The sequence below is a fragment of the Puma concolor genome, chromosome C1 (assembly GCF_028749965.1).
Source record: "Puma concolor isolate L17-30 chromosome C1, mPumCon1.1.hap2, whole genome shotgun sequence".
NCBI lineage: Eukaryota > Metazoa > Chordata > Mammalia > Carnivora > Felidae > Puma > Puma concolor.
The window spans coordinates 86715744-86739327 of record NC_141674.1 but is presented as its reverse complement, the minus strand read 5'-3'; the positions used below and the strand labels follow the sequence as shown (position 1 = coordinate 86739327).

General features: G+C 38.0%; 1 long non-coding RNA gene across 7 annotated transcripts in view; it reads right to left on the bottom strand.

Moving 5' to 3' along the window:
- Positions 1-23584, bottom strand: part of LOC147578204 (uncharacterized) — a 192728-nt gene that overhangs the window by 167109 nt on the left and 2035 nt on the right. The window contains exon 1 of one of the 7 annotated variants that reach the window (XR_015254931.1): positions 21565-21744. The exons of the other annotated variants lie outside the window; for them this stretch is intronic. This is a non-coding gene — a long non-coding RNA (uncharacterized LOC147578204). Of the gene's footprint in view, positions 1-21564; positions 21745-23584 lie in introns of those variants that run through there. 7 annotated transcript variants of the gene reach the window in all.

The window sequence follows — 23584 nt, the reverse complement described above, 5'->3', positions numbered from 1 at the left end:
GATAACATTCATAACAACCTCATGAAGCCATTACTATTATTATGCCTTTATAATAGCCGTTACTATTATTAAGATGAGAAAGTTGTGTGAGGCACTGAGTGGTGACATTAACTTGTCCAAGGCCCTGCAGTCGGTAAGTTATGGAGCTCGATACAGACCTACACAATTTCACGGGGTATAGTATTCTTAAGCATTTAGGCAACTCAGACTTTTTTGAGAATTTGCTGTAAACGTAGTTATTCTCCACAGAAAAATTCTTTCCCATAAAATTTTAGAGAGTTCAAGAATCTCTTAGAAGTCCACTTATGGATCCTAAGTTAAGAACACCTGTATTGGAAAAAACTGAATTACCACGGACATTAAAAGGACATAAGAAAAAAAGAACTGGATTCAACAATCTAATTTGATCCATTAATTTGACTCCCTAGGAAAAGATAATTTCTGCTACACTCAGCAAATTAGTAGATCTTTATCATAAAGAAAATGGTGAACATCATGCTCATTCATTCAACTCAAGTTAATGAATGGCTCCCAGTCTAGAAGGGAAAACAAAATACTTAAACAATTGCTTGCTAATTTTAAGACAAATACTTAAACAAACATAAGAAAATGCAATAGGTATGACAAGAACAATAACGTTTGTGGATATGTGGAGAATAATATAAAAGGATGGTGGTGAACAAGTAGATCAGATTAGAAAATCATTTTAATTAGGTTAAAAAATCCCATGCAGGAGATGATTAGAGAGACTCTAACAAAATGCAGTGGAAATAATCTTTCCCAATGGGTAAAAAGGAATAGATTCAAGGGTTACAAATGAGACAAAATTGTCCAAGTTAGGGGCCAGTTAGACACACAAGATGACAGAGAGAAGGGGAATAGAAGGACAACTCTGGAGATTGCTGAATAGGATGACTGAGCATAAGAGATGCCATTAACTGAGACAGGAAATAACAGAAGGGAGTTGGGGTGAGGAGAAAAAATTCCATTTGGACATGCTTAAGATTAGATTCAGGCATCAATGTAAAATAGAGTTCAGATAAAATACTGAGGTAAATATTCTGGAGTCAAAGATATATTATGGACATAGTTGAAGAACTTAAATGGATGAATTATATGAAGCATGATGAATATATAGCAAAGGGATATATAATTAGAGTCCCCCAGAGAAACAGAACCAATAGGAGGGGTGTGTGTGTGTGTGTGTGTGTGTGTGTGTGTGTGTGTGTGTATGTGTGTGTGTGTATTTTAGAGATTTATTTCAAGGATTGGCACACATGATTGTGGGGGTTTGGCATTCTGAAACCCGAAGGGCAGGTAAGTCTGAAATTTTTATGATGGGCTGGCCAGCAGGCTAGAAACTCAGAAACTCTAGCAGAGGTTGATCTTGAGGCAGAATTTCTTTTTCTCCAGAAAATCTCAGTTTTTGCACTTAAAGTCTTCCAACATTGGATGAAGCCCACCCACATTATCTTCTTAAAGTGAACTGATCTTAGGTGTTAACCACATCCACTAAATACTCTGTATCAGGGCTTGATTAAATAACTGGATAGTACAGCCTAGCCAAGTTCACACATACAGTTAACCATCACAGGAGTGAAGACAGGACCCAACAGTCAATGGGAAAACAAAAGTATACTGACAAGTAGTCAGAGACGTAGAGAACTTGAAGACAGGGATCAAAGATGCCAAAAATAAAAGATTATCAAGATGATCAAAAGTGTTAGGCACCATGCCTGGGGTCACATGAGATAAGAGCTGAAATCTGTTCATGGACTTTAACACTTAGTAGTTGATTGTGACCCCAGTGAAACCTATTTTGATGGAATTTGGGGGAAGGGGACAGAATTGCAGTGGATTGAAAAGTGAAAGGCAGTTGAGGAAGTAAAAGCCTAATTGCAATGTATTAGTAGGAATAATAATTGAAATGTTCCAAAAAACATTTTCCCTTTCTTCAGCTGAGGCCTCCCCACAACCAAATCATTTAGGTCTTCCCCAAAGCTAGAACAACTCCCTGAGGGGCCACCTCAGCAACAGGTGCAGTCATGGCTGTTTAGATGCCAAGCATTATGAAAATTAGCTTCATGTCACAGATGACAAAGTAGACATTAAAATGGAAATTCTGGTAATATTTTTAAGAGATATAAGAAAATCCCTAGAAAAGTTCTAATTTTTTTTGTGGAAATAAATGCAAATATATTCATTAATAAATATTACTTTAAAAATCATGGGTAATCTATATACTTTTCTGGTATCAGAAAAGATTCCAACAATGTGTTAAATGTGCAGTTTGTTAAGTGGTCATACTTAAAGTTTGGATGTATAGGTAAGTACAATTAATAAAACAAAAGCATTTATGAGAAATGGGTACATAGAATTATTTCATTATGATAAAATAGTACTTAAGTTATTTGTCAAGGTTAAGTCTTTGCCTCTAATAAAATCAAGAAGTATTACTTGAAATGCAAATGCTTTCTAAAATACTTGAATTTCACAATTGTTAGAAATTCGTTTGACATATAATCTTAATACTTATTTGATAAAAGAATAATCTTATGTGTGTTTCTTAACCAGATACATATATACAAATTATCTGGGCCTCCCCAAGGCTAAAACTACTTCTGAAGGGCTTCTCTCAGCATTCAGGAGAAAGACCATTGGATCTATGAATTAAAAACAAAATTAGACAAAATATTTCTTTTTTAACACTGGTCTTGGGATATAGGACCTATACTTAATTCATAGGCTACTCATGGGGCATCTGAGTGGCTCAGCCAGTTAAGGGTCTGACTTCAGCTCAGAGCCTGGAGCCTGCTTCGGATTCTGTTTCCCTCTCTCTCTCCCCTTCCTCTGCTCACACTCTGTCTCTATCTAAAAAAATAAATCAGCATTAAAACATTTTTAAAAATTTATTGGCTACTCATGATACATATAGTTTTATTGTCAATGAAGACTTTACCTAATTGATGAATAGTTCTGCAGACCCAATTATCTTCAAATACTTTGGTAAATGAGCTGTCTCTTCTATTTCCCATTTCAAAGAAAAAGGTAAAAAGTTAAATAAAATAAAATTACTGAAAAAAAGAAGAGAAATATTTTTTAAAGGCAACAGTAAAACAAATTATCCAGAAACACAACCAAGGGCAAGGCAAGTGCTCCTGTAATAAAGAACAGGACACCTTATCAAGTGGAAAGTTGGAGAGATGACACAGCAAGGGCTTCTCTTTGTTTCAACATTCACAAGAATTTTTTATTATTAAGTTTTAAATTCCATACATCAGGGGTGCCTGGGTGACTCAGTCGGTTGACATCTGACTTCGGCTCAGGTCATGATCTCATTCATGGTTCATGAGTTTGAGCCCCACATCGGGCTCACTGCTGTCAGTGCTGATACTGCATTGGGTCCTCTGTCCCCCTCTCTCTCTGCCCCCTCCCACTCATGCTCTCTCTCAAAAATAAACATTAAAAAAAACTCCATACACCACCCAGTGCTCATTCCAACAAGTGCACTCCTTAATCTGCAACCATTTCACCTATTTCCCCACCCACCTTCCCGCTGATAGTTTGTTCTCTATACTTGAGTAGTCTGTTACTTGGTTTCTCTTTTTCTTTTAGTTGTTTCCTTTGTTTCTTAAATTCCACATATGATTGCTATTATATGGTATTTGTCTTTCTCTGACAGACTTATTTCGCTTAGCATTATACTCTCTAGTTCCATTCATGTCATTGCAAATGGCAAGATTTCATTCTTTTTTATGGCTGAGCAATATTCCATTGTGTGGAATCTTCTTTGTCCATCTTCTTTATCCATTCATCTATCAATGGACACAGGCTGTTTCTGTATTTTGGCTATTGGAAATAAGGCTGCAATAAACATAGAGGTGCATGTATCCCTTTGGATTAGTGTTTTCATATTTGGGGGGTAAATACCTAGTAGCGTGAATGCTGGATTGTAAGGTAGTTCTATTTTTAACTTTTTGAGGAATCTCCGTATTGTTTTCCAGAGTGGCTGCACCAGTATGCATTCCCGCCAGTAGTGCAAGAGAGTTCCTACTTCTCCACATTCTTGCCAACATTCGTTGTCTCTTGTGCTTTTGATTTTAGCCATTCTGACAGATGTGAGGTGATATCTCATTGTAGTTTTGATTTGCATTTCCCTGATGATGAGTGATGTTGAACATCTTTTAATGTGTCTGTTGGCAATCTGTATTTATTTGGAGAAATACCTGTTCATGTCTTCTGCCCATCTTTTAATTGGATTATTTGTGGATTTTTTTGTATTGAGTTGTACCAGTTCTTCATATATTTTGGAAACTAATTCTTTATTGGATATGTTGGGTGCAACATCTGACACAGGAAGGGCTTCCTAATCATAGCTCAAAGTGTTTGAAGATTTCACCATCAGACACTAAGACTTGACCTCCAAGAGAGGTATATACAATCTGTTTTTACTGCAGGCCCATATATGGGCAGGCAACATGAACTGTTCTTCCTCCCACTCTCCTCCTCCTCCTCTCCCTCTACAGGCTCCTCTCACTCTATTTTTTTTTTTTTTTTTTTTTTTTAGCATTTATTTATTTTTGCGAGGCAGAGAGACACTATGTGAGCAGGGGAGGGACAGAGTGAGAGGGAGACAGAATCCGAAGCAGGCTCCAGGCTCTGAACTGTCAGCACAGAGCCTGGTGTGGGGCTTGAACTCCAGAACCGTGAGATCATGACCTGAGCCAAGTTGGACACTTAACCCAGTGAGCCACACAGGCACCCCAAGTCTCCCCTCACTCTAAAAGGTCACTCTTTAAAAAAAAAATTGTTTTAATGTTTATTTTTAAAAGAGAGAGAGAGAGCACAAATTGAGGAGGGCAGAAAGAGGGAGACACAGAAACTGAAGCTGGCTGCAGGCTCTGAGTTGTCAGCACAGAGTCCGATGAGCAGCTTGAACTCAAGAACCACGAGATCATGACCTGAGCTGAAGTCAGATGCTTAACCAACTGAGCCACACAGGTGCCCCAATCTCCATTCTCTTTTTGATGGGCACTTGGGTTGTTTCCAGTGTGAGACTTTTATGAATAGAACTGCTACAAAAACTCTTGTATAAGTCCCTTCCTGGGCATATGTATTCATTTCTCTGAGATAAATACTAGGAGCTGAATGGGTACGTCATAGGGTAAGTACACATTTAATCACAAACAGGCCTCCAAAGTCCCCTCATCACTTTACACTCTACTGGCAAGATAAGAGAATCCAGATATTCTACATCGTTGCCAACATTTGGTGGTGTTCATCTTTTTAATTTTAGCCATTCTAATAGATGTAAAGCGGAATCTCACTGTTAGTATTAATTTACATTTCTCTAATGACTAATGATGTTTTGTATCTTTTCCTGTGCTTACTAGCCATTAACCAATCTCAGATTCATTCTCAGGTGAAGTGTTGTCATTCAAGGCAGTTTTTAAAATGAAGTTTTCTTATTTTTGAGTAGCAGTGTGAAATAATAATATGTATGTTGGTGGTCACTGCTCCCAATTCCTGACACAGAGCTCCTAAAATGCTTATAAAATAGGGATGCTATGAGAATATTTTGTTCTAACATTTAGTCAAATTTGACCTGGCTTTCTGAGACAGACCTCCTAAGACCTTTGTAATCTCCTGAGTGACAGAGGCATCTGACACTGAGGTTCTGAATCCCCTGGAATTTCACGGGTGACAGGAGCCTCTTTTGTTCTAATGAGGTGAATCTTGGTGGGCCCCTGGCTGGGGGCTGATTGCCAGAAAGAGAGCCACAATTAGAAGCTTGGTGAGCCACAATTAGAAGCTTGGTACTTTCAGACCCCCCCCCCCCCCCCGCCTCTGCAATCTCTGGAGAGGGGACAGGCTGTAAACAGAGTTAATAATCAATCATGTCTATGTTATGAAGTCGACATAGAAATTCTAACAGTTCAGGGTTTGGGAGTTCCCAGGCTGCGAACACAACCATGTGCCAGGAGGATAGCATATCCTAGTTCCACAGAGACAATTCTTGTGCTTGAGACCCTTCCAGACCTCAACCTATGTATCTAATCATACAGCTATTCTTGTGTATCCTTTATCATATCCTTTACTATACAACAAACCAGTGAACATAAATGTTTCCCCGAGTTCTGTGAGCTGTTCTGGCAGATGATTAAATTGAAGGAGTCATGGGAACCCTCAATTTATAGCTAAACTGGACAGAAGTTGTGGGTTACCTGATATGATATTGTGATTTATAACCAGAAATATAGTCTTCATCTACTGTTCCTGGCACATCCTCCTAAAACCTTGTTATTTTCTATACAGTAGTTTCTCCCCCCCCCCCCCTGCTGCCCCACTTATCCACAGTTTCACTTTCCATTATTTCAGTTATCCATGGTGAACCTCTACCTGGAAGCAGATGACATTGCTTCTGATGTATGCCAGAAGGTCATTAGTAGCCCAATGCTACATCACAGTACCTATGTCATTCACCTTACTTCATCTCATCACCCAGGCATTTTATCATTTTATGTCATCACAAGAAGGGTAAGTACAGAGGCACCTGGGTGGCACAGTTGGTTAAGCGTCTGATTTTGGCTCAGGTTCCAATCTCACAACTTGTGAGTTCAAGCCCCACGTCAGGCTCTGTGCTGACAGCTCAGAGCCTGGAGCCTGCTTTGGGTTCTGTGTCTCCCTCTTTCTCTGCACCTCCACAGATCATGCTCTGCTTCTCTCAGAAATAAATAAACATTAAAAAAAAGGGGGGGGTGAGTATGGTACAATAAGATATTTTGAGAGAGATCACATTCACATGTTATTACAGTATATTATTACAATTGTTCTATTATTATTGTCTCTTATTGTGTCTTATGTATTAATCAAACTTTATCATAGGTATGTATGCATGTATATGAAAAACCATACTATATATAGGGCTCACTCTCAGTTTCAGTATCTGCAGTTTCAGGGATCTACTGGGGGTCTTGGAACCGATCCCCTCCTGATAAGTGGAGGTGTGGGGGGGGCACTGCTTAAGGGCCATGGGGTAACTTTTGTTATACTATTCGCCCTTTTGTCATAAGTTCCTGAAAAAGCTCCAAAGCCAAAAAGGTAAGGAGTGTCTTGTCATTCACAACCAGCCCTTTTAAACCACACCTGAGTTAATGTTTAGGCGCTAACTTTTGTAAATGCCAAAGGGTGAGGGCCACTTGCCAGGGGAACCAACCCTGATTAGAGGGTTGGAACTTTCAATCCCATCCCCGAGCCCCCAGCCTCCAGAAAGGGGAGAGGGCCTGAAGGTTGAATTAATCATGCATATGTAATGGAGCCTCCATAAAAACTCCGAAGTAGAAGCTTCAGAGTTCCCAGGATGGTGAACACCTGGAGATGGTGACAGAGAGGTGAGCCCAGACAGAAGGGAACCTCTGTGCCCCTTCCCTCGTAAGTCACCTACACATCACTTCCATCTGGCCATTCCTGAGTTATATCCTTTTAAAATAAATCAATAATTTAATAGGTAAAATGTTTCTCTGTGCTCCATGGACTGCTCTATCAAATCAATCAAACCCAAATAGAGGGTGGGAGGAAACTCCTATCTACTTAGGTAAGGTAATAACCTGGACTTCAGTTGGCATGTGAAGCGGGGACAGTCTTGTGGGACTGAGCCCTTAATCTGTGGGATCTGATACCATCTCCAGTTAGATAGTGTCAGAATTTAGTTACATTGTAAGACAGTCTGTATCCACTGAGAACTGGAGAATTGCTTGGTGTTGGAAAAGACATCATACTTGGGGACCTACTGCTTGTGATTGGCCTCTAAAGTGGGAGGCAGTCTTGTGGGACTGAGACCTTAACCTGTGGAATTTGTGCTAAGTCTGGTTAGTGTCAGAACTGAACTGTGGGACATGCAGCTGGTGTTGGAGAATTGGTTGATGGGGGGAAACCCCACGTTAGAAGTAATGTGGTAGCAATGCAAGAGTAAGGGAGAAATAAGGAGTTTTCCTTATGAGAAGGAACTTAATAAATTATTCAGATACGAGTCCTTTGTCAGATATATGCATCTTGAATATTTTCTCTCAGTATGAGACTTGACTCCTCCTAATGACATCTTTTGACCAGAACTTTAGATTTTGATGAAATTTCTTTTTTTTTTTTTTTTAAATTTTTTTTTCAACGTTTATTTATTTTTGGGACAGAGAGAGACAGAGCATGAAGGGGGGAGGGGCAGAGAGAGAGGGAGACACAGAATCGGAAACAGGCTCCAGGCTCTGAGCCATCAGCCCAGAGCCTGACGCGGGGCTCGAACTCACGGACCGCGAGATCGTGACCTGGCTGAAGTCGGACGCTTAACCGACTGCGCCACCCAGGCGCCCCAAGATTTTGATGAAATTTCAATTTATCAGTTGCTTTCTAAGATTGTTGCTTCTTTATGCTTTTATAAGACATTATTTTCTTAAAAAAGAAATTATTTTCTTGATTTATTTTTCAGTTTAAAAAAGGTAACTGTTAATAACAGTATATTTCAATTTTAAAGCTATTGAAGTTCAGTAAAATATTGTCTCTTATAGTTCACATTGCTTCATTGTTTTAAGATTTAAACACAAACATAAAATCAGTGGCCACACAGATTGTCAGAACTGAAGGAATTTAAGTTCTATTTCTTTGCTTTTAAGTTACTGTACTATCAATGACTTTAAGTCTATTATTTAACAAAAGACTGTGCAGTATCATTGAGCTACTTGAAGAAAGCTCAAATAATTTCTAACCATAATGAACCATAAACATTTTCTGTAAAGGACCAGATAGTAAATACTTTACATTTTGCAGGCCATGCACAGTCCCCAACTACTCAACTCAGCTGTTCTAGTGTGAAAACAACCACAGATAACACGTAAATGAATAAGCATGGCTTTGTACCAATAAAACTTCACTTATGGACACTAACATTTGAAATCCATATAGAGTTTTCATGTCATGCAATATTGTTCTTCTCTTGATTTTTTTCCAGCCATTTAAAAATGTAAAAACCATTCCTAGCTCACAGGCTATACAAAACAGGCAGCCGGCAGATTTAGGTATGCAGTTTACTGACTTCCAGCCAATGGAATGTTTAGTTTTTGTTAATATTCCTTGCTGTCCCCCTTTGTAGGACAGGTTTACATCTAGTTCACCATCATACAGAAGGTGAAACCTTTTGAGTATAGATCTCCTCACAACAGGTCTCTTACTAGACCGTTTGGCTTTGGTAGGCTGTAGTTGGTCTCCCGCCCTGGTTACCCTGAGTTGTGGAAATAGAGCTCAGGGGCCAAGTGCTTTTGCACAAATCCCTGGGGCAAAAAAGCAGCTTGAGTGCTACTTCATCTCTCTGGATTTCTGTATTCATATTGCTTTTGTCCTCTGAGTTTTCAAAATTTCTAGCTAGCTCAGTTAAACATTTTACCCATCATGTATACCAGTTATCAGTAGAAGGGTTAGAGGATTTTGCCATTCTGCATAAACAGATCTTATAATCACAAATAATTTTTATTCACACTACCAAAAAGCACTGGGTCATTTTACCCTCTTTCCTTACAATTTTTAAAAGTTTTGGAGGCTAAAGTCCTAGACAGACTGTTAGATTTCTTCCTAGGAGTTATATACTTCACTCTAACATATCTTAATAAGAAAGAGTGTCAATATTGGTACAATAAATTTAATATTGTTTGACTATTTAAAGTACCTGTAAATGTAGGCAGAAACTTTAACCAAGATTTAATTACTGTTTATAAACAAATCCTGGATTAAATGGTAAATAGAATTTTAAAATTTTAAGTTAAATCAGTAAGAAATACCAAATGGAGAAAATAACATGTCTAAGGACTATAGATTACTTTGTCTATTCAATCTAACTTAAATGATGTAGGACCCAACAAGATTTCACAGACCATCAGCTTTTGAAGGATCATTGAAGTTCCATTATGCTTATATGCTATGAACTGTCCGCATTAGTGGAATTTCTGAAACATATTCTCTAAATGAAGTTGATGTAATCTAATTCAGAAGTATATCCTGATTCTGATAATTTTTTTTTTTTGGTATGGACAACCTCTAGCAGATTGCCAAATGAAAATTTATGCTGTCAATTCAGTTTTTAAGTGTCATTTAGACAATCTGTACATGAATTCCAAATTCCTTGCCCCCCCCCTTTTTATATGAGAATAAAGTTTACTCTCTTAGCAAATTTCAGCTCTACAATATTATCAACTATAGTCACCATGTTATATATTAGACCTTAGACTTTATCTTATACCTGGAACTTTGCAACCTTTTACATACTCTCCATTAGCCATTCCACCCCATACAGTTTCTATGAGCTTGGCTTTTTTTTCCTATTGAACATATAAATGATACCATGCTGTATTAGTCTTTCTGTCTAGCTTATTTCACTTAGTGTAATGTCCTCAAGTTCTATACATGTTGCTGCAAACAGTAGGATTTCCTTCTTTCTCATGGATAATATTCTATCGTGTATGTGTGCATACACACACACACACACACATCTTCTTTATCCATTATCCATTGACAGACTTGGGTTGTTTCTGTATCTTGGCTATCAGAAATAATGCTGCAATGGACATAAAAGTATGAGTATCTCTTCAATATCCTGTTTTCATTTCCTTTGGAACATGGCCCTTTCTTGACATGACTATAACAAATTCTGGACTATCAGCGTAATTCAGGTTTTGTACATGCTTCAGTTTTGGTGACCAACTTGTTTTTTTTTTTTATTTTAGATGGCTTAAGGCTGTTGGATGAAGAATGTGACTGGCCTGTCCCTGGGTCCTGGGTGGTAGGCTCTAAATCCTTGGAATTTCCCCAGTGATAGGAGTGTCTTTGTCATTCGTGGTGGGCTCCAAGAAAGTTTACATTAGCGGGAGAATCAGGATGGGGACTGGACAAGACAGAAAGACCAATCACATGTCTAGAAATTTGGGACTTTGAGCCACATGGTATCTGCCCATCCATCAAGAGAAGAGGTGGAGACATAGACTTAATTGAACCTCATAGCCAATGATTCAATCATGCTTATGTAATGAAAACCCTCTAAAAATTCTGGACACTGAAGCTCAGATGAACTCCCCCTATACACTGTCTTACATCAATGGGGGACTAAGGAGAATGCTCTGACTACAAGGGGAGAGGACATGGAAATCTCATATTTGGGGCCCTCCCAGACTTCACTCTAGCTGTCTTTTCTTTTGGCTAGTTCTGATCTATCTATCTATCTATCTATCTATCTATCTATCATCTATCTATCACTACAATCTAAGTATAGTGCTTTCCTGAGTTCTGTGAGTTGTTCTAATGAATAATCAAACCTGAAGGAATCATGGGAACCTCCTAAATTTGTAACCAGCTGGTCAAAAGTGAGGGTAGCCCTGGAATTCTCAGGCTTGCAGGTGGTATCTGAAACAAGAACAGTCTTGTGGAGCACTGTACCCTTACCCTATGAAGTCTGGCCTAACTCTAGGTAGTTAGTGTCAGAACTGCAGTGCAAAGGTTTTACTGTATTTACTGTCACATGTATTCCTGAGCTACTTTCTCGATCTTTAAGTTCTTTGGTTCATATAGGAGTGACCATTTTTTAAGAGTAAGCCTATTGTGCATTATATAATTTTTTTAAAAGCACTCTCATGGTAGATAGTAGTGATTATTTCTGAAGTAACCAGAAATGAGACATGTTTTTATACAATAAATTTTTATTAAGTATATCCATAGGTACATTCTAGTTAGCAGGATACAAAGACAAAATACGTAACTTCTACTGCCAGGGAGCTTACATTCTAGGAAAGACTCGGACAAACCATTATAGCAGACTTAATCAGCACTATAAAATAAACAGAAATAATAAGTAAGCCTTGGAATTAGGATAGAAAAAATAAATCAGAACCAAGAGACATAAGAAGGTAAAACTGTATTGGATTCAACTGAATTTGAGGGGATAAGCACTGGGGAGATATCAGGGTTCAGTTTCAATGGTGCTTCTCTTCACTAAAGGGAATTGAGGAAGAAAAACATCTATGGTAGGAAGAGTAGAGTTCAGTTTTGCACATATCGAGATTCTATGGAACAATTAAGTATGCAGTTGAATAGATGAGATGGTAGCTCAGGAGAGAAATTCCAAGTGAAAATACAGATATGAAAGTCATAACTTTAAAGTGACTCTGGAGCCATGGGAGCAAATAAGATCATTACACAGGAGTTTACAGAGTAAAGAAAGAGTAAGACCAAGAAACAAATCCTGAGAACGCCAATATTTGAGGAGTAGATGGACTTAGAACATACAGGAATTCAAGAGAAAATAGTGTCTGCATCCAGTAGCAGATTTTTCCCTGGTTTAATAACATGCAGGTCATTAGAGACCATGGCAAGAATAGTTTCACTGAAAGTGGATTAAGAAAATAGAGGGGTGGGCGCCTGGGTGGCTCAGTCAGCTAAGCATCTGATTTTGGCTCAGGCCATCTCATAGTTTGTGAGTTCAAGTCCCGCTTCAGATGGTCTCGAGCCCTGCATTGGGTAAGCTTGTGCCCTGTTTTGGGTAAGCACGGGCCCCACTTTGGGTGAACACGAGCCCTGCTTCAGGTGAGCCCCACTTCTCTCTCTCTTTCTCTCTGCACTTCGTAGGATACCCCTCTCCCTCTCTCTCAACAACAACAACAACAAATAGAGAGGATGAGGAATCTGAGATGACCTCTGCCTATATTTTAAATATGCTTGTGTGTGAAAGGAAGGAAAAGTTTTGGGAAATAGCTAGATGGGGGCAACAATTAGAGGAAAGCTGTTCTGATTATTTTTTTTTAAGTTTATTTATTTTGAGAGAGGGAGAGAAAGAGAGAGGAGGGGAGTGGCAGAGAGAGAATACCAAGCTGGCCCCATACTGTCAGTGTAGAGGCTGATGTGGAGCTCGAACTCATGAACCATGAGATGATGACCTGAGCTGAAACCAAGAGTCAGATGCTTAACTGATTGAGCCACCCAGGCACCACTGTTCTGATTTTTTTAAATATGGGTACATTCTAATATGCTAAAGGGAAAAATCCAGCAGGGAGGGAGAAATGGAAATTGTGGAGAAGAGCATAACAGATAAAGCAAGGTCTCTGGGAATGTGGGGGAAGAGAGCCAAAGAAATTCAGAGAAGGGGTAGAGGGATACATATTTATCAAACAAGATGAGGAATACTGTATTCCGAGTGGGGGGTGGGGGGGGGAGAAACAACCGTAGGGAAAGGATTACAAAGAGAAAACTGAAGTTACCACTCAAATAAAAATTATTTACAGGGACAAGGGATTGAAACTCATTAGCAGGAAAGCCCACTCATCTTTGAAAATGATACAAAACAAGTAACAATTTATGCACGTTATCTATAGATGAGTACCATGCAGAATATCAAGCCCAAAGAATAAGAAGTATTTCCATGCCATGTTTCCTTTTCCTGAGGAAGCCAGGAATTAGCTATTGAAACAGATACCTAAGTGGAGATCCCAGTTTTTCGGGATTAGCTATTGAAACAGATACCTAAGTGGAGATCCCAGAAAGCATGGCCATACCGTGGAGGAATATTTACAACATTTTAAACTAGTAATCACTATGCATTTTTCTATGAAAATGGTTTAAAACCGCTCACAAAAACTGACTGGATACATCCTATAACTAAAATTTTACAACAGAATGTTGGCAGTTTGCATAAAGAAAAAAAAAAAAAGCCGCTCTGAAATGATGATGTTAAGTACCTGGCTAGAATCTTCATAAGGTGAGTGACTTATTCCTGCACACCGATCCCACTGGGCACCTGATTTAAATTTATGCCTCTGCAAATTACAAATCACTTCATGTGAAAGATCTTTAAGACTGCTTAAAAATTAGGAAATCAAATCCAGAATACCAAGTGTCTATTTACTTCATTCACTTAATATTATAACTATGTCCCAGTTACAAAAATGAAGAGAACACTGCTTCTGTCTGCCAAGAGTACAAACTCTACTGATGGACCTGAAACAATGAATTACTGTAAGAGGATATGTACTACTAGGTGCAGGAATGAGAACACAAAAAAAGGCCCTGTTTTAGGTGTAAGAGTGTAAGAAAGACTTCTTGGAACAAAGTCTACATGAACTGACTCCTAACAATGAAGAGGAGTCTACTTGGAAGATGGCTCGGGGGGGGGGGGGGGGGGGGGGGGGGGGGGAGGGAGGGGGTTCTCCACTGAGTGGGAACAGCAGCGAAATGGTGACAGAAAGAAAACTTGACTTCTGGAGAAGTCAAGTTTGGCATGGCTGCAATAAAGGATATAAAACAGAAGAATGGAGCAAGGATTGGAAAAATAGGCAAAATCTAAATTAGAAAGGTCTGTACATTATTCTAAGGAATTTGGACTTTTATATGTGGATATGACAGAAGGACTGAGGAATTTTAAAGAGATTGCAATGAAATTTCTTTTTAGAGAGCACACTCTTACAGTGTAAAAAATGGATTGGGGCAATATTTTAGATAAGGGAGATGGGTTAGAAAGCTACTTCAAGGTGCAGGTGAGAAATGACAAAAGCTAGAATTAAGGTTTGAACAGTGGTCATGGAGCATACTGGAAAGATCTAAGAGTTATTTAGGAGACAAAACTAACAATATATGAAGAGCAATTAATCAGGGGGTAAGAGAGAGCATTCTTAGTGTTAGTCTACTGCTAAGAAGCTGGCATTCTGGGTAACCTGAAAACTCCAGATAACGTGTCTATAAGGCTGAAGTCCACCTGCAATGCCATCCCATCTGCAACAAGCTGGGATCCCTGGACAACATCCCATCAACACAGTTCCCCCAAACTGTGACCAAATAAACTTTGGTTATCTGGTAAGCAGTCAAACATCCAGAAAGAGCTTTTATGTGTTACCTAGATACTATAAAAAAGAACAGTATTAGACTAAGCTATTAGAGCAGTAACCAGTATAATTAATCTCCCCTGCCCCATTCCCCTGCTGTACTACTTGTACCTGTAGGATAGCATGTATCACTGTATATTATTAACTTGTCCCTATGGAGCACAGCTATTTATGCTGTTTCCCCCACTTGAATATAATCTCTAGAGGGTACAGATAGTAGCTTACACTTCTCTTTAACCCCGAGAGTACAGAACACCTAGCCGTATGCATGACAGGCACATAAATATTGTTTTGTATTGAAGTAGGCACAATTATGGCCAATTAGGTATTACAGGGCTTCAAATTAGTTGTGGGAGGAATTACGCTAAATCTTTGCATGTGATGAACCTCAGGAGTGTGCAGGAATCTGTCAAAAATGTGATCCTCTGGAAGTAAGTACAGCTAGCTCTCAGGAGGCTTTATGGGGGAGGGGTGTAAAAGTATTGCCCAAAGATCTGCAGAAATGAGTAATAATCTCAGTTCTCTCAATATGCCTATTCATTCCTATGTCCAGCTGGTTACAAGAGAGGAGTAAAATCCCACAACTCATTCTAGTTCTGTTGAAATCTTACCATAAAAGTGGGGTTGTTGTTTGTAGTAATCCAATGTGACAATAGCTCTAGAAAGGCCAGATGAGAAATTTCTAGGACCCATTTCTTTGTGGTTTTAAACATTTAACTGAATGTAGAGTGCTGTTAACTAAATGAAAAAAAATTCATTTTTATTTTTCTGACATTTGACAAAACTTTTAAATGTAAGAAATTGTTTCCAGTTTGGATTGATGTCAGGTTTTAATCAGTATCTGCTCTCCTCTCCCCCATTTAATTTTGGTCATGGTCATTCACATTGAGTTATACAATCAACATATCTCACTCAAGTTACTTGCTTAAATACAGTGTATTTAAGACTGATTATCACCTCAGGCATAATTCACTACAGTAGTTTACCAAGTGACTTCCCCGTTGCTGGCCTCTTTCCTTTGGATTTCATTAAGTGTGTTGTCTCTTGAATGCTCTTGGTAAGCAGCACTTTCACCAAGATGTTCTACAAATATTCAGTTAGCATCTATCATGCGCAAAGCACTGATACAGGTGTTACAGAGGACATAAAGACAAATAAAACACTGCCCTTTTTCCCTAAAATCTACAGTGTAACTAAAGAAATAACATAAGATATTGAAGAAAATCAAAAGAGGAAGGAAAGAAATTGCAGCGTAGGTGAGGTGAGAAGATACCATAGATGAGGGGCTTCTAAATCACAACTTAAAGGGTAAGATTCCTATGGGAGTCTTCCAGGTGGACGCAACAACATTGAACAATGGGTGGCCACCAAAGTTGAGACAAACCAAACAGAGACAGGATACAAAGCGCAGGGTATCAAATACTTAACGAAGACTATAAACACTGGGGCATGAACCTCAGCACATGTTGTCCAGTGAAGACCACTCTTTAAAGTGTTATTTCAGCATATAATGATATGGCACGTATCATTAGTTTAAAACAAACAAAAAGTCAAGTAACATAAGATCCAGGGTGTCTATCCAAGCAGAAGCAGAGCAGGTGAAAAAGGTTAATAGGCAACAGGTCACTGGGCCACCATGACCAGTTGAGCGGGTTGTATGTAGTCTATGTGACTGGCACTTCCTAAAGCTGTGCAGGGCACAACCCGTTCAAAAGTACTCAGTGAACCTGACAGTTTCAGACAGCTAAATACCTAGCTTTTGGGGAGTCTTGCTTTGCAAAAGGGAACTCATTCATGGTGAGGTGGAGCCAAGGGCAAGAAATCAAGTCTCTATTAAGTATATCAGTTGTATGGTTCAATCTCTTGAAATAATAAGGCAGAGATGCATATAGAGATGAACTAGGTACAAAACGAGGAATTCTATTACTGAGAAACATGGCGGGGGGGGGAGGAGACAGAAGCACAGGTGAGCAGAAACAAATAATGTTGAGTGATGCCAGTCTCAAAATTAATATGATTCGGAGTGTAATTTGTATGGCCCCAAAGTATTACAAAGCCATGCCCTACACACCCCCAACCTACTGATGAAGTTTACCTGGCCACAGGATAGTATTATTAGAAACTAAAAAATGTCATCACATCTTTATTCAAGAGGAAAATGTTCAAAACTCAGTTTTTTAAAGGTCTCAGTGCCACTTTCTTCTCCCTTTCATTACAAATAACATTTCATGTTATAATTTTTAAAAGCTTTAAGCATTAGCCTGGAAATCCATGTCTTCTGAATACCAAATATTCTAATCGCAAATTCACTTTTTTTTTTTTTTTAATGGGAGGGAGGATGGTCCTGAAGTGCAATCTGACCAGAGCACATAGAAGTTGTGTAAACAACCAGCCAGAGAAAATCTTTAGTAGGCATTTTGACACATACTTTACTCATATTATCTTATTTAATCCTCACAAGAACCCTAAAGACAGTAATTGTTTACACTCACAGATAACACTTACTGAATGACTACTAAGTACAAGACACTGTTCAAAGCATTTTGTATGGACTATTACCTCATTTAAGCCACATGACAATCCTATGAGAGAAGTACTTTAATTATCTGCATTTGTACAGTTCTGTAGTCTGACTCCAAAGGCCAAGCTCTTACCCACAGCTTTCTACTGCTTTTGCAATTGACTTACATGGAATAAACAATATTTTTGATATTACTGTTAGAATTCCATCAACTATTATTTAATGAATACCTTAAAAGGAGCAGTAACGAGAAGAAAAGATAGGATTAAAATTGATTCTATGTGAGCCTGGATCCCAATAAGCCATTATTTTCAGAAAATTTAATGAGCTCTTATAATAAGTTGTTAAAAAATGCTAAAAAGAAACAATGCTATTCAAAGAATCGGAAAATATTAATGCAAAACAAACCAAAAAAAAAAAAACAAATAAAATCAAGTAAAATGCAGGGAAATTAAGATTAGATAAATCATATCCTATGCCTGCCTAGGATTTAGAAAATGCAAACCAAATCCACCCGAAGAAAATTAAGCTTGTGGAAATTCTGCAGTTTGATATAGGCAGGGGTTTAATTTTGGTTGAAAATGTTTCTAGATTTATCATGGGAAAAAAAAAATCACTCTAAGTACGATAAGTGACCATGCTGCTAAATTTGAGTAACTCAAGGTCTACATAGTTTATTAGTGTACATATTTAATCACAACTAATATGGTTTAAAAAATTTACATTCTGGTTATGTTAATTTCCAGGCTTCAGGGATTATTATACTGGTCAATTTTCATATTAAAATCTTTTAAAGGAGGTAAGGTAGGGAAGGAGGAGGAAGAGGAAGAGACTTACTATTGAAGTTTAGATCAGGAAGTAAAACAAAGGCCACAAAGGGCAAAGAGCCCAGGTATGTGTAAGTAAGCTTTTTTTTCCCTTTGTTTCTAACCCATTTTTATACCTGGTGATTTCTTCCTCCAAAGTCTATTGCTAAAAAGGTAGAATCAGGGATACACACTTTCAGTCTTCTTATGTTTAAACAACTACACAAATTAAGAATTCATCCAACTATATACTTATGATTTTGAGGACTTTGCTATATGTAAGGTATATCCTGTCTCCGTGGCATTCTTTTGCTCAACTTTCTTTGTGAGATTCATTCATGTTGTTTTGTGTAACAGTAGCTCATTCATTCTTTTTACTGTATAGTATTGTATGAATGTACCACAACTATCCTTTTAATTGCTGTTGGGCATCTAGAAAATTTTTAGATCCCAAATGAATGCCTTTTCTGCTCACTATATTTCATGTACTAAAATATTACTTGTGTATTAGCCATCTTATACTTTAGGTATTAGCAAATTACCAGGCAACACTTATTTGGTGCTAACCAAGTCTACAGTGCTGAACTCTGTGCCACAATGATACAAAGATAGTTTTTTTCAGAAAGAGCACCTCAGAGTATAACAATGTTCGCTTAAGATGACCTTTTGTGAATCAATAAAGTATAGTATCTAAAGGATTGGTCTATAATTAATGAACTCATATAATTATTTCATAGAATTATTGTGAAGTGGGAAAAAGAACAAGAACCAATCTAAGTGGGATGGAGAACACTAATTCTCATAATCTGATAGACTCTGCAGATAAGAATAAAATTAATTTCAAACTCTATTACCTGTCAATGTTTATTGAGTCTTTACCAATTGCCAGGTACTATGCTAAGCCCTTCATATGTATTCTTTCATTTATCCTCACAATAGTCCTATGAGAGGTGGTACCATTATCTCTATTTCACAGATGAAGCAACTTGAGACTTAGAAAGGCAATAACAGAACTACTGAGTGGAAACTCCTGGACTTAAGCCAAAGTCTCAATGACATTAAAATATTTTATTTATTTATTTTGTAATGTTTATTTATTTTTGAGAGAGAGACAGACAGAATGTGAGCAGGAGAGGGGCAGAGAGAGAAGAAGAGAGAGAGAATCCCAAGCAGACTCCATGCTCAGCATGGAACCCAACTCGGGACTTGATCTCACGACCCTGAGATCATGACCTGAGCAGAAATCAAGAGTTGCACGCTCAACCAACTGAGCCATCCAGGCACCCCTCAACATATATCTACTGAGCACATGCCAAACACTGTTCACATTAGTAAACCAAATGGAAAAAAAAAATTTCCTGCCTTTGTAGTGTTTATATTCTAGGAAGACACTAACAATAAAAATGGACACAACAAATAAGTAAATTACACAGTTACATTAGAAGGGGAACAGTGCTATAGGGGAAAAGAGCAGATGAAGTAATTGGAAGTGTACAGTTTTGCAGCTTTTGTAGCAGGAGGTGACTCAGAGATGTAGGACAGTGGTCTAGTGACTGGGAGCATGTGACTAATATAGAGCCTGGTAGGCCCCTTTTCAAAAATTTTGGCTTTTGAGTGAAGGGGAAACCACCCTCCTTCTCCTGACAAATCTTGGCTAATTGTGATATGACTCCCTAAATAAATCTTAAAAGGGCACTGTGTAGTTGTTTAAACATAGGAAGAACAAAACTATGTATCTCTGGTTCTACCTTCTTAGCAGTAGACTATGGAGAAAGAAATCATCAAATATAAAAATGGGTTAGAAACAAAGGAAAAAAGCTTACTTATACACACACGCACATGCGCACGTGAGCGCGCGTGCACCCACACACACACACACACACACACACACACACACTCAAGAGTAAATATCCTAGGGAGCTACTTTACACAAAAACACAGGTCTCCAGGCAACTTTCTTAAAATCAGTCCACATGGTTACTCTCAACCTATTAAGCCTGCATTAATAACAACAATAAAAAATCCTGTATTTTTCACAGAAAATAGTTCTAGATTTTTTATTTTAGTATTACACATTTTACATGATCAGATGATGTAAAACATATAGATGAGTAAATAAAATCACTGAATAAAGTGATTTTTTTCCTAAGCCAATGCACATTAGAATAACTTCAAATCTTGTCTTAATCTTAGTAAATAGAACTTCCCTAACACCATGCTATCTTAATTATCACTTATTTGTGAACTGATAGAAAATAATGGCTATCAATCAATTTGAGGTGTCTAAGCTCTACAAATATTAATCAAGATATCCTCTAACAATGAGGCAATCTCTGGGAACATGGAGGTTAAAAGGCCAGCTTCAGAGTAAAATAATATTCTCTATTCACAATAAGGTCACATGGAGTTTACCCAGTAGCCCTGATGTCTTCTTTTCAATAGGCAAACAATTAACTGAAATAGGAAAATTGAAGGATGACTTCTTTTAGATGTAAGTTAATTATAATTTGTTCATAATGTAATGCAGTGTCCCAAATGTTATCACTTTAAAATATAACTACTATAAAAAAATAAAATAAAATAAAATATAACTACTATATGATGTGTTTATGACAATGGAATGGAAAAGCCATCAGTATTAACTTCTTATGACTATCTATATCTTTCACATTTTATGACTACTGCCTGAAGGTCACAGATTAGATAGAAGGAAGAATTTCTGACAGTGTGGGTATAAAAATGAGTTACTGACAAAGGTTATGAAAACAGCTTAAAGATCTTTCAGGAAAAGCATAAATGTTCACCCTGAGGGATGATTTGGTACTCTCCTACCTGCAAGCGGAATATAAAGAAGAAAACTCTCTAGGCCTTGTTATTCTTTTTTTTTTTAATTACTTTTTAATGTTTATTTTTGAGACAGAGTACAAGTGGGAAAGGGGCAGAGAGAGAGGGAGACACAGAATCTGAAAGCAGGCTCCAGGCATTGCGCTGTCAGCACAGAGCCTGATGCGGGGCTCAAACTCAGACTGAGAGATCATGACCTGAGCTGAAGTCTGATGCTTAACCAACTGAGCTACCCATGTGCCCCTATCCTTGTTATTCTTTAAACTAAAACTAAAAAGGCTTTCATTTCATCCTTTTCTTTTTTTTTTAAGCCCTAGAATCACAGTTCTTTATAACCATCCCCCCCATGTGAGATTCAAACTTGCAATGGCATTATAAATATGTATTCTGACTAACTGCTTTCATTATCATCAAACTAAGCTGTTTTGTTAATCTGTTTACCTAGATGAGGGGGTTATCTTTCATGCAAAATGCAATCAATATGTGTACTTACGTCTGCAACTCCCTTGGAAATGCATCAAAAAATAAGATGGGTTGATGGATGGATGAATGGATAAACATGTGATAAAACAAATACAGCACAATGTTAACAACTATAGAACAAACCTAAGAGGTGACTATATGGATGTTTATTATAAAACTGTTTCAACTTTTCTAAGTGTTTGAAATTTTTAATAATAAATTATTGAGGGAAATGCAATCATATTTGAAACTGTTTTAAATGGTAAGAGAGAAATGTCCAAATCACACAGAATAATTCTGCAAAAAAAGAACAGCAAGAGTTTGCTGGTTATATTTGTTGAGTTGGGGAGATTTGCATAACACCTTTACTTTATCTCCAGAAAAGTTCCTAAATTTACACTCTTATTGAGAAATGAAGGCAGGTAAAAAGGTTTAAGAATTCTATAGGGAAAGCAGTTCCTTTGACTGAATTCTGAAGAGTAAAAACTGAAATTGCTTCCATATCTAAAAAGAATATTTCCTTACCTACCCAGAATAACTTCATTTTCAATACAGATTTCCTGAAAGGAGATAGACAACACCTTCCTTTTGATTAATTATTCCTTTTGACGTTGCCTTTTCACTGTAAATCTACCTGGAATTACCCAAAGCAAATCTGACAACAAAAACATGATCAGTACATTGGAAAGATTACCTACTCAACAGGGTGCATATGAAGTATACGTGAACTGTGTCATAAACCTTTTAACGTAAATAACTTTCTGAAGTGGCATAAGTGAGGCATTGTTTTTGTTTGACATTCCATCAACGACTTTTTGGGAGTCATCTAAAATATACCACACCCTGCATTTATTTCATAAAGATAGGAAACTACACCATAATTCAAAGAAATTGCTCAGCTACTAGTGTATACATAAATGATCTATTTAATGATTATTTACTGAATACCTACTATGTGACAGACACTGCACTAAGTGTATCTTGGGTAACTGTGTAATATAAGATACAATTCTGTAATTGTGTAATATAAGATACAGGCCCTAACTTTATGAAATTGATGGTTTGGTTAAGGAAGATACACAAATGGGCAATTATAAAACACTTAAGTTGATTGATAAGTATATGCATACAGTATTATTGTAATTACAAGGAGATACTCAACCCTACCTCAGGGATTTCTGGGAAGGACTCCTAAACTTAGTCTTAAAGAGTGAGCAGTTGGGGCGCCTGGGTGGCGCAGTCGGTTAAGCGTCTGACTTCAGCCAGGTCATGATCTCGCGGTCCGTGAGTTCGAGCCCCGCGTCGGGCTCTGGGCTGATGGCTCAGAGCCTGGAGCCTGTTTCCGATTCTGTGTCTCCCTCTCTCTCTGCCCCTCCCCCGTTCATGCTCTGTCTCTCTCTGTCCCAAAAATAAATAAACGTTGAAAAAAAAAAAAAAAAAAAAAAGAGTGAGCAGTGGCCTAGATAGGAGAGAATGGGAGAGAATATTCAATGTAGAGGTGGCAGCCTGACTAAAGTCACAGAGGCACAAAGGGAGAATGTTGTGGGCACAGAAGAGTAGTGCCAGAGTAAAAGCTCGTGGTATGGAGTGGAGAGACATGAGGCTAGAGAGAGGTAGGCAGAGGTCACTCCAGGGATGATCCTGTGGGATATTTTGAAGAGCCTGGACTTTTTCTTGGCCTCAAAAGGATTTTTAGAAGGGAATGACATTTTCAGATTGTATCCTAGCTAGATCTCTCTGGCCCCTAGAAGTATGAATGCGCAGGAGACATGGTGACCAGCTGCAGGAGCGACATGAAGACCTAAAGAAAGACTGCGACAGTAGGTAAGGTTTCTACCAAGAGAGGCAGATATGTTAGACTGAATGGGGGGTAACTTCCACGTGTCTGGCTTGCATAAGTCTGTAGTTGATAATGCCTTCCATCCAAAGTAGATAATACAGAAGGAAAAGCCAAGTTGAAAGGGAAGAAGATGGATTCAGCTTTGAATGTGATGTCTCTGGGTTATCTAGGTGATTTCCAGCAGAAAGTTAAATATAGGAGGCTGAAGGGG